Here is a 12,686-nt window from a genome sequence, read left to right as displayed (position 1 = left end):
CATCAGGGTAGGTGGGCCAGTTCCTTTCCCTGTACCGGTTATGATTTCCCAGGGAGATCTAATACTCGAAAAATCACATAGTTTGAGATAGCTGCAGGTGATTAGAGAGGCTTGCCCTGAACGAACCGGGTCCCTCCGGTCAGTAGTCCAACACTCTACCCCTGGCCTACCGCGACCTATATATATGTATATATACATACAATGCGTCTAAATTATTTAAATTATATAGAACATGATTGCTACAAGTAAATATATGATGATATCTAAGATCATATTCGGGTTAAAATCAGTCTGGTGTGTATTCACCCCATACCACACACCCTAGCGGTGGCTTGCAGGGTACTAAAATAAATAAAAAAAGTAGATTATACTACTCTACGAAGGTGCAGCAACTAAAGCTAAATTTGATAAAGTCAACACACGTACTAGACTACTTGGAATGAAAAAGAAAAAAATTCCTCCCAGGGCGATCGGACGTTATTCAAATCCCGTATCCTTCGTGGAAAATTGAGATATTAAATACTGTATCTCTGTCATACACTTAGTATATCTAATTAGATGATATGATCTCACCCACCGTACTATGATGGGATTGATACATTTTAAACATCAACACTGAAGAGAACTCCTTCCATTTAATTCACGATTTATTCTAAAATTTATCCTTTGCTCCGTGAGTGATTCCCAAACTAGTTCCGGTTCGCATATTTGTCCATGGTAAGCAAAAATGAAAAGTGTCAAATTCGGGTTTGTTCGAGATAATAAAATCGATATGTGTGTATGAATGTATTAATACACATTAGATCATCTGGAGAGACATCACAGAAGAAAGTTTTAATGTAATGCAGTATAAATATTCGTTTTTTCTACATATTGATCTTAATTGTCAGAGAGAATACTTCTAGTTTAACGTGTTTTCCGCTTGACATGTTCGTTTCCATCAGATGTAAATCAGTACCTCTGGTGGAAAAAGATGGATTTACCCATTCACAAATGAATGCACGTAAATCTACGAACTCACGTTTTTCATATAGGTAGCTAAACAAACGAGAAAAAAACAACAACAGTGTCTGTCAAGCAAAAGAGATAAAAATGGATATACCTTCACAAATGGTCGCGTGTATTTGCTCGCCCAATACAGAGGAAACTCACTGCTGCTGCCTACACCACGCCAAGGTCACAAGGCGACTCAAGGGGACACGGATGACGGGATTAAGGAAAGGGATTTCCGCAGCCAACTCTTTGAAACTATCACAATGTAGCATTATGTACGCGTGACAAATAAGCGCGCGGAACGAAAGGTTAAATGTTTAAGTAGCGTTAGGTGATCATCAATATAATTATTTGTTTCACCACAATATTTTATTTATTTATCACACTCTGATAAAGTGAGGACAAATTATTTGATCATGTATCGCAAACAATTAACAACAATTTAAGAAAGCTCATAAATTACCTGTGAAAATTTTAGCTGTGCTACATTTGGTGTTGAGTTTGTGAGCACTGGAACCATGGCGACGACTAAATGGCCCAGTTAAATCAGTATTATTTTATATTTTATTTTATTTATAAATACCCTGTAAGCCACCGCTAGGGTACGTGGCAGGGGGTGAATACCCACCAGAATAATTTTTCCCCTTACATGACCCTACCGCGGTCGAACAATGTTATCATGATCCCATATCGTTCGAGGAAAAATGACATCTACCTGTTCTACACTTAATCTCTATAATTTTATTAACACGATCTCTCCTAGCGTAGTACGATCGGGGTAATAATAAATTTTCGAAATAACTGCTAAAGAGACCTCCATCCATTTATGCAAGAGATTCAATCTGTAATTTAACCTTCTCCCCGCGAGTGATTCCCAGCCTAGCTGCTCCAATATCTTGGATACGCTACTTAGTTTATCATGACAACGTTTTACAAATCCTGGTCCTCTACGCTGCACGCGATCCAATTCGGCAGTTAATCCTTCTTCGTATGGATCCCATGTACTTGCAGAATATTCTAAATGAGGCCTAACTAATGACCGATAACATTTCTCTTTGACCTTTTCATCGCAATTACCAAGTACTCTTCTAATAAATCCAAATTTTTTGTTAGCTTGTCCAAATATTACCTGTATCTGTTTCACCCAGGAGAGATCGTGAATGAGAATAATGCCTAGGTATTTAATTAAGTCTACACCTTCCATTTCGTTGTTCCGAATGCAGTAGGCGTTCCGGTGGGAATCGCTCTTTTTCCAAAAATGTATGACTGCGCACTTTTTAAAGTTCAATTCTGATTGCCAAGTGTCGCACCAGAGTTGAATAGCATTAAGGTCATCTGGCAAAGCTGCTGTGTCCTCAGAATCACGGATATCACGGTAAACCACTGCATCGTCGGCAAATAAACGTAGCTTACTGGTGACTACGGCGTCAATGTCGTTAACGCAAAGTAGGAATAAAAGAGGTCCGATGACACTTCCCTGGGGAACACCTGAAGTAGCTTCTACTGCATTTGAGCTAACTCCAGCTATCATTACTCTTTGAACCCGACCATTCTATAAGTCTTTAATCAAACCCCGGATATTTGTATCTATGCCATATGCTTCTAGGTTTGCGAGTAATTTACTATGAGATACTTTGTCGAAGGCTCTCTTAAAATCTAGAAAAACCGCGTCCACTGAAACAATGCTCTCTCCCGAAATAAGAATATCATGAGCAAAAAGCGTAAGTTGTGTCGGGCAGGATCTATCCTTTCGGAAACCGTGTTAACTTTTCATCAATAACTCCTGACTATCGAGGTTACTCACGGTCAAACTAGTAGCTATATGTTCCATAACAGAATAAGAATATCATGAGCAAAAAGCGTAAGTTGTGTCGGGCAGGATCTATCCTTTCGGAAACCGTGTTAACTTTTCATCAATAACTCCTGACTATCGAGGTTAATCACGGTCAAACTAGTAGCTATATGTTCCATAACCTTGCACGAGATGGATGCGAGGGAAATAGTACTATAATTTCTCGGTTTCTCCCTGTATCCGTTTTTAAATATTGGTGTTACGTTAGCCGTTTTCCAAAATCTTTAGGAACATTGTGATCTATTAGCGACTTCTTAAATATGATTTCTAGATACGGTGCAACTTCGGACACTCGTTCCTTAAATAAACGACCGGGTATTTCATCAGGCCCGGATGATTTTTTAGGCTTTATATTTTTTAGCATATGCTCTCTTCCATTATTTGAGATTTCAAGTTTGGGTATCGGTTGATCGGCACGATGCGGTAAGCTATCGGAGTTATTCGGTGAGAAACGTTTATTTGCGGAACTGAAATACCGTTGGGCAGTACTTAATGTATTATTTCGTATTTTCACGAAAACGGATAACACTTGGAAAGTGCAGCAATTAATTAAGACACATCGCTATGTAAGATGTACACAAGGTCTATAAAAAAAAATGAGAGTGGTCATTCTACGCGCCAACTGCTCACAATCAGTCAGATGACGCCTTGTAGCTGCGTCTCTGAGAAGTTAAACAACGACTTGCTCTTGGCCCTATCTTCATTTGTCTCTGTACAACAGTGACTTTGTCTGAATTCGCTGACTGCACAAATTCTTGTTTCGGTGAGAATGAAGGCGTTAGAGAAGCAGCGCGTGTGAATTGAATTTTGTTTTGACCTCGGGAAAAGTTCAATTGAACTTTATGCAATGATTCAAGAACCATTCGGCAATAAATCTATGTGTTGGGCACAATGTTTTCGCGGGTAGAAACACTTCCACTCTAGACAAACCTCGACCGATGAAGAACCGAGAACTGGACGACCATCGACGTTAACAATCGACGCCCACGTCAACAGTGTGAATGATTGAGTGCGTTCTTGTGGTCCATTTTGATAATATGGCGTAGGAGTGCCACCAACACAAGAATTCTGGATGAATGATACAGAAATAACTGCTGTTCTCACGAAAAACTAATGTCACATGCGCAATCATATAATAGTCGTAATAGTATTAACATAAAAACACCTATACCATATTCGTTTAAATGACATTAAATGATTTGTGAGGAAAAAAGCCGAAATCGCGTAATTAAAAAAATTAGCACTTTAGAATTGGTCCAAAACAAATTTTAGACCACGTTTAATAAAATTAACAAGATCCTCTCAGAGTATTTAAAAATTGTACATTTACTTCTTAACTGTTTACACACGAATGAGTGCCACAATAATTTCTTCACTTGTCTTTAAAGAATGAATTTAGGCAACACATTGACTAGTTAAGTCACGATCAAACTTTCTTAATGTCACCCTATCCCGTGTTTTTACTCTGTCACCACTGCCGTCCAATCATATGTCATTAACTCTACCGCTAGATCCTCGATGAAATTCCTCTCCTCTTCTCCTGCCACATTCACTTCGTTACTTCCAGTCCCACTCCCTTCCTCTATTATAACCTCAGCATCTGTTCGCCTATTGCCTTTCATCAACCCCATTAATCATTCTCCCGATTGCTGTCCCTCTGACCTCTGTCGATATCCCGTCTTTAACTCCTCCAATCACCACGCTCACTCATTCCTCCAGCTCTAATAACAGGATCCCTTAATGGCATATGAAAGTACCTCCTGGGTAGATAGATAGATAGAGAGATAGGATAGATAGAGGTCTTTATTTGGGCGAATATTTCGGGTACATGGCGTAGAAGGAGGGAGAAAAAGGTTATTTGATATTTCCATATTTTAGTACCCTGAAAGTCACCGCTAGGGTGTGTGGCAGGGGATGAATACGCACCAGACCAACTTTGACCCGATAATGACCCCACCGGGGTCGGACAATGTTGCTCTGATCCATTTTTGTTCGTGGAAAAAATGACATCTTAAATCTATCAGTTCATCACTTAATCTCTCTAATTTTATTGACATGATCTCTCCCAGCGTAGTGCGGAGTACGGGCACGTAGGTTTCACTGGATGGTGCGGAATAAGAAAGGTTTACGCTAAGGATTTCGGATAAATCTCTGGTTTTGGTTCAAAGATTTAGAGTAACACAAGTCATTGGGTTTTTCACAAATCCAGGTTATCCTGGACGTGCCCTCTTTTTGTCAAGAAAGCCGACTGATTCATGAAAGTAATTTATTATACGTTGAATGAACGTATTATTAGTAATTGTAAGTCTGAAAACTATTTCCAAGTGCGCTCTTTTCTTATATACGCCCACCATTCCCCGCGTCGTTCCCGGAAAGAGGGTTTTCTCGAACTACTCCAGTGTAGGCGGGCATTTTCGATTGTCGTGAGTCGTACGTATTTCCAATAGTTTATCAGCATTCCCTGGCTGATACAAAATCTTGTTGTACGAATCGTGGGGTAAGTCTTTTGAAAAAGCACAGGACACTCGAGTTTCTTACGACAGCGTGGAAATAATTGTGGTCCGAAATTATATAGGTCGATTTGACCACCGGGATGAAATAAGAGAGAGAGAGAGAGAGGGAGACCGTCCCAGAGAGATTCAAGTTCTTGGTCTTCCCTCAAGCGTAACACAATCAAAACAAAAGCAAATCGAAGCACCAGAATACTTTTATTTAACAAAATTGATAATTTAGAATAAACACAAAGGATGGAAAAAGGTAAAATAAACATGAAATAAGGTTAAACTGACCTAAAATAAAACAAACGAAGAAGTGCTAGACATGTTGGGAAGTAGAAAGGGTTGTTGGGAGAAATTTAAAGAAGACATGGAAGATGGATGCAGAGCCAAATCAATGGCGATGGAATGCTAAAGACTATAAATATTGCAAAACCGGAGCTCAAATAATTTTTCCCCCCTCGTACTTTCCAGTTCTGTGCGAACCCCGAAGTTTGGTGGCGGTCTATCATATAATTGGTTGACGTCCATTTTCATCTCCTCCTACTTAACACAATAGAAAACTTCTATAGCGGGTAAAATTAACTAGTTTCGAGCTAAGTTTTACGCTACGATGTACATGTGTGTGCCCATTGGTGTGGGTTCTCTCCTTAATAACCATCTTGCACGGGCTTTTCAGGGATTTTAAATGGATGATTTTTCCCTTTCCTAAACCCCTTAAACAACCTCCCTTTCCCTCTCCCCTTACCCTTTCTACCTGGTGTTTGCACCCCCTGCCACATACCTATCAGGTGGTTCGCGGGATATTTGTGTGTATATGTATACATAGAACTCAAAGAGTAGTGATAGATGGAGTTAGTACAAATGCAGTAGAAGTTACTTCAGGTGTTCCCCAGGGAAGTGTCATCAGACCTCTTTTATTCCTACTTCGCGTTAACGACATTGACGCCGTAGTCACCAGTAAGCTACGTTTATTTGCCGACGATGCAGTGGTTTATCGTGATAACCGTGATCCTGAGGACACAGCAGTTTTGTCAGATAATCTTAATACTATACGGCGCTGGTGCCACACTTAGCGATTAGAATTAAACTTAAAAAAGTACGAAATGTTGAGTTTTTAATAAAAGAGTAGTTCCCTCCCGAACGCCTTCTGCATCGGGAACAACGAAATGGAAGGTGTAGAATCAATTAAATACCTACGCGTTACATTCACTCACGATCTCTCCTGGGTGAAACACATACGGGGAATATGTGGACAAGCTAACAAAAAAAATAGGATTTATTGGAAGAGTACTTGGTAAATGTGATGAAAAGGTCAAAGAGAAATGTTATCGGTCATTAGTTAGGCCTCATTAGTATATTCTGCAAGTAGATGGGATCCTCACGAAGTAGGATTGATTGCCGAATTAGATCGCGTGCAGCGTAGAGGGGCTATATTTTCAATACATAGTTAAGATAAACTTGGCAGTGTATCCAAAATATTGGAGGAGCTGGGCTGGGAATCACTCACGGAGCGAAGGCTAAATTACAGATTGAAGCTCTTGCATAAATTGGAAGGACGTCTCTTTAGCAGTGATTTCGAAAATGTATTATTACCCCCATCGTAAGAGATATCATGCTAGTAAAATTATAGAGATTAAGTGTAGAAGAGTCATTTTTCCACGAACGATAGGGGATCAGAATATCATTGTCCGACCTCGGTAGGGCCATATTCGAGTCAAAATTATTCTTGTGTGTATTCACCCCCTGCCATATACACTAGCGGTAGCTGGCAGGGTATATACAAAAAACAAAAATAAATTAAAAAATAACTCTTTCAAATAAATTTGAAACCACCTCAAATTCTGGAAGGTGATATTCTCCCTATGGCATAGGACAAGGAAGATACATTCGGATTTTTCGAAAGGTGGGAGATACGTGGCTCAAAAAATTAATGCGTTTATTATGAGACGAAGTATTTCATTCTTAATTTGAATGTTTTGGTGTAGTTTAAGTGTAGTGTAGTTTAGTTTAGAGATATTCAAGTGGGTAACACGCTCGCCTGCCGGCCCAAGGCCGCCGGCAAGACCTGGCCTTGGGCATTTGTGTTGTTAACTCTGGTGTCTCGTCTCTGGGAACAATTGATGACAAGCCCGACGTGCTCCATCGGGATCACAGGAGCAAAAGGATGCGTCGGGAGAACAAAAAAAGCCACCAGTAATACAGGATGCGGCAACATAACTTCTTTTTCTCAAACTCAAAACGCTTTCAACAAAGGAAGCAATGTTGCCGTACCCTGTATTACATTTTAAAAGGCTTCCTTCCCACGCATTTATATTTCTTAGCGACATCATCGGGTATAGTAGATCAACCCATTTGTCTTTAACCTTTGGTGACACCTGAGGTTTCTAGCGACACCGAGGAAACTATTATGGGCCTACGTACTAGAAGATTCGACCAGCGATATAAAATAAGATTCATCGTCACAACCGTTATCATGTACACATTTTCCCCTCGTACGATACGCAATGATAACAAAATCGAACGCACGCGCCCAAATATATCGACTGAAAGACCAAATTTTAATGATTAAGTCAAACACAAAAAATTGCATGATGAGCTCGATTTTTTGTGAAAATGGGAAATTTATTTTCAAATGCATGCATGAACTAACTAATATTTGTGCATCAATGTCTGGTTACCAAGCACCCATCGCCAAACGGTCACGTGGCGCTCCGCGGCCGCTTAGATATTTGTAGATAATGCTGAAGCCAAAACATTGTCATGTGCGGTAAGTTATATTTTTAAGAGGAAAATTACGTACGACCGTTTTAAAAATCACTCTACCCATAGCACTACATTACACCTTACACCATTGTACTTACATTGTACGTAGTGGATAGCAAATGAAATGTTTCCCTACGTCAAGGCACGATGAAACCAATGGTCACTCGGATACGCGAAGATAAAACATCCTCTGCTTCCATGAAGGATTGCAGGCTAGTACTCAAATACAGATACTTATTTTTCACTAACACTACACATGATTCGCACCAGTCCAACCCACACTAAACGGGCACGAAAATAAATAGAACGGAATTACCTATGCGGAAATACAAACTACTTTTCAGGCAGCCGCCAAACTGCGGACTCCCTCTGTTTAAAGACCGGAATAAGTGCTACCTCGAATGGAAAACAGTCACTAGGGCGGCGCCGGCGAAGGGCAGAGATGATCTCACCTTTCTCGATGCGCCTCGGGCGAAACACGCCGTAAGCAGTCTGGCCTGTTGCGGGGAGATGGCATGCGAACCAATTACGTCCGCACTAGCCAGTGTCTTCAAAAGATTATCTATGAAAATTTGTGGTCAGCAAATATTTCGAAGATGCGCATCCAACGGAAAGCCGCCTCTAGAACAATCCAGAAATGAACCAATGACAATTTACTTTCTCGGCCTTTCAGCGGTGTCTCGACTTCGCGCTCTCTTGCATCTTAATGTCTTCGAATTCAGCTAAGGCGAGTTTTTAGTCTTTGTTTAACTGTCAGTGCAATGCGAAACCTTTCAGTGAAATGAACATAGAAATATTCTAGATCAGTTTCGAAGTTTCGGATCAACTTCGTCGTCGTAGTCTTACAGCCTAGCGCTGCAAGGGAACCAGAAAAAAGTATGAAAAATGAGGAGTTAACGTAAAAAGTAGGAAAAGAAGGAATAATATATGTTGAGTTACTGTCTCATAACCTCGGGGGAAAAAACACCGATGTGACTTACAGAAAAACCGTAACCTTTTAATTCCTCACGCTCAATGCTGCATAATACATACCGGCAGTGGCGACACGGTTTTATCCTCCGCTCTGCTGCGAATGCGCAATTTTTAAAATCGGAAGCCTTTCAGAGTGATTCATGCTTGACCATCTATTTTAAAGTGGAATCAGACGATCGAAATTGAATGTATCGAATCAAAAATGAAAGGATTAATCTAACATGTGATAACAAAAAACGATGTGTCGACGAATCATCGGCGAGTAAACGTTACCGTTCGACAACAACATTTTAAGCGATAATTCAATCAAGATCAAAATCCTACGACTTTTATTATCTTTCCATTTGATTCCGGGAAATGTGTGGTAAGACAGTTGTATCATGTGAAAAGATCACAGACTTCGTAATATGGAATTCAAAATTAATATCTCAAGTCTCCGAATTGATGACGGTTGCGTGATGAAATGATCAACCCTAACTAAAATGTTTACTTGAAAATTAACTTGCGAAGAATTCTGTAAACGTAATAGCAAGAAATTTCAAACATATTCGCCTACAATAGTCAAAGAAAAAGATGATGTGCCCGTGAACTTTCCCAGTTTCACCCAAGGTGTGTTATTTACTGGGTTATCGCCCTCCTGGAAAACCACAGTCGGCAGATAAAGTACTACTCACTACTCACCCCTATCTGAACGTTTGAATTTAATCTGCAGAAGTTGCGTGGTGAGCACTTTCGTTCGCAAACCGGGTACTATCTTTAAGTCGAAGGGTGAATTTACCCTAAGACTTTTGCGCATAGACAATATAAACATCCAGATTTTTTTTGAAGTGCAGGAAGTTTCAGGAAGCTACTGGAAAACACGGGCATTAACGTTCGTAAATATAAAACACCGAAATCAAAATATTAATAAGAAAATTCTTTGAAATCATTCCCGTGATATTATTACATAGTTTTTTTCGTTTGGACTTTTAGAAAGGTTCAGAACAAACGAGTTTAACGATGACACTATAGGAATTATGATGGCCCTGCACTACTTAGGTAGATCAGACCAAATAAAACCAGATAAAATAAGGGAGATAGATTCTAGTACAGATAGATACAAATACTCATTCTTTCCTCGAACAATCGTAACTCATAATATTAAGAAGCCGAAGTCACTTTAGAAATATTCAAAACACTGTATTTACAAGTCGGAACAAAATTAAACATTGCAAAAATATTAGGTATATTCGTAGGTGCATGTGTATGTTAGTTGGTAGTTTGAGTGTTTGCATGTGTGTGGGGTTTAAGTGTTCTTGTATGAATGTATACCATATTTTGTTTGTGGATAGTATACATTTGTGGCTTTCGCATGCGGTTTTTTTTCTTTCTTAATTACGGGTGTAGTCCTAACACCCCCCGCCACACGTCCTTGCGGCAGCTGGCGGGGTATAGAGTAGATGTAGAAACCATGGACGGAGAGTTTAGGAGAGGAAAGTAAACATGATGTACATGTATAAAACTGATCACGCCGTAGACCTGCCCTTATACAAAGTTGGACAGCCTTATTTACTCAACAAATATTTTTTTCGGCATGGGAGGGAACTAGATATAGATAACTAAGCAAACATAATTAGTCAAAAACATATTTTTCATAAATATATAGTAGCAGAGTATCGGTAACAAATGTATCTCTACTTATTTGCCAGACTACCCTACCTTTTATCAGCAGTGGAATTAGCACGAATATTAACATGTAGGAATATTTCTTCGCATTTTACGATGATCAATTACACATGTAAATATTCGTCACAAACCGCAAGGTATAAATTTTAATTGCGTACCTTAGCACAACCATCGTATTTATATTTAATTGTAGAATCAATCAATGTAACACAGAAAATAAGATTAGATCGGAGGAACAGTATCTGTAACCTGTACATGTATCAGGGTTGAGTGGTACGGAAAGTCAGTGTGATAGGTATTGGAAGATAATAAATGTAAATAAAGCGAAGGTAATGCGGGGTTCAAGAAAGAGAATGGCTCAGCTAAATATTAAATATAAGAATTCATAAACTAGAGCGGGAGAACCAGTTTACCTATTTCGGAAGTGTTCTGGACCAAAATAGACAATTTATAGGGGTATAAGACGAAGTCAAAGACGCTTTCACAAGAAGGAGGGAATTGATTACGGGGATTTTGAGCAAGGATGTTACGAAAAGGCTCGTTAAAACTATGACCTACGTCGTTATGTACGTCGCGGAGACATGATTATTGAAACAGGATGATAGGTGTAGATTGGAGGCTTTTGAAATTTGGGTGTGGAGAAGTTTATGAGGACAGATATGAAAACAAACGAAGAAGTGATAGTCACAGTGTAGGATGAGGGAGGATTGTGGAGAGCATTCCAAAGGAGGCAGGAAAAATGAATGCAAAGAATATTGATTGGCAATGGGATGTTAAAGACTGCGATAGCGGGGAGAACGTTGGGGAGTCGAGTTAGGGGTCGAAATAGGAAAGGCATATTAGACGGAAAGAAGGGAGGATACATGCGGAATTGGAGAGAGACTCATTGTAGTGCCGGATACAAGGTTTTCTTAGGAGAGGAGAGTAAATTTATCCTTGTAACCATGGTAATACGTAAATCTTTCACATCCACGCTACCTCGTTGCTATAAATCTTATTAAAAACAAATTTTTGGTTTGAATTTGCAGGAACTAATTTTCACAGGGAATTATATTTCATCGTAATTAATGATGGAATAAGGCTGCTTTGTCTCGAACAATAAATCCCACCGAAAATGGAAAGAAATAAAAATGTATTGGAGTTCATACATTGAATTATTGCCCTGCTCTATTTGTAGAATGAAGTATACAAAGCAGTTAATGAAATTTATTGCACAACATACACTTAATTATCATGATTTGAACCACTTTTAGAAACGGCAGTGAAATAGGAATGTCTTAGTTGTGGTTAGTTTTAATGAAATAACAACATTTTTATGTGTCACAGTGTCTGCAGTCGCTTTTAACAAGGATTGTTTTCTTGCACGGCTTCACATGGTTACCCAATACGGAAGTATGGGCCGAGCCAAATGGGCTGTTTAAGCTTTATTTAGGTAGGCATATTAAGACAAATAGGCCATTGCGCTGAAGGCTTGACAGTCTTCTTTTCTTAACACCCCTCTACTGAATTAAGTCCAATTAAGGTGAGTTTCACGCTTGAAAGATTATCAAAATTCAATGATAATGTATCTTGTTCATTCAGTTCCTCATTTTTCTCATCACATCACACCGAGTAAATGTTATCAAAAAGAGGTAATGCTCGAATAATGAAATAAAGTAGAAATTCAGTGATAAGAACGATAGGGATTTAATACTAAGGTCTTCTTCACTTTGCAAACACACAAGAGCATCTTTAAAATTATGAGATGGTATAAAATACAACCAATTCCGAGGTTAAGACACTTGACAGCTCAGAGCGAAAGTTGTTTGACACTTGACATGCACAGAGCGAAAGTTGTTCGATTAATTTAACTCCCCTATTTGCTCAACAACCTTTTGGTGAGTAAAAACCTAGCCTAAACATTAAAAAAACCATAAGAGTTTGTAACATCGTGGAGTTTGTTC

The sequence above is a fragment of the Hetaerina americana genome, unplaced genomic scaffold (genome assembly GCF_022747635.1).
Source record: "Hetaerina americana unplaced genomic scaffold, ioHetAmer1.1.p SCAF_9, whole genome shotgun sequence".
NCBI classification, from domain to species: Eukaryota; Metazoa; Arthropoda; class Insecta; order Odonata; family Calopterygidae; genus Hetaerina; species Hetaerina americana.
This window is presented reverse-complemented; position numbering follows the sequence as displayed.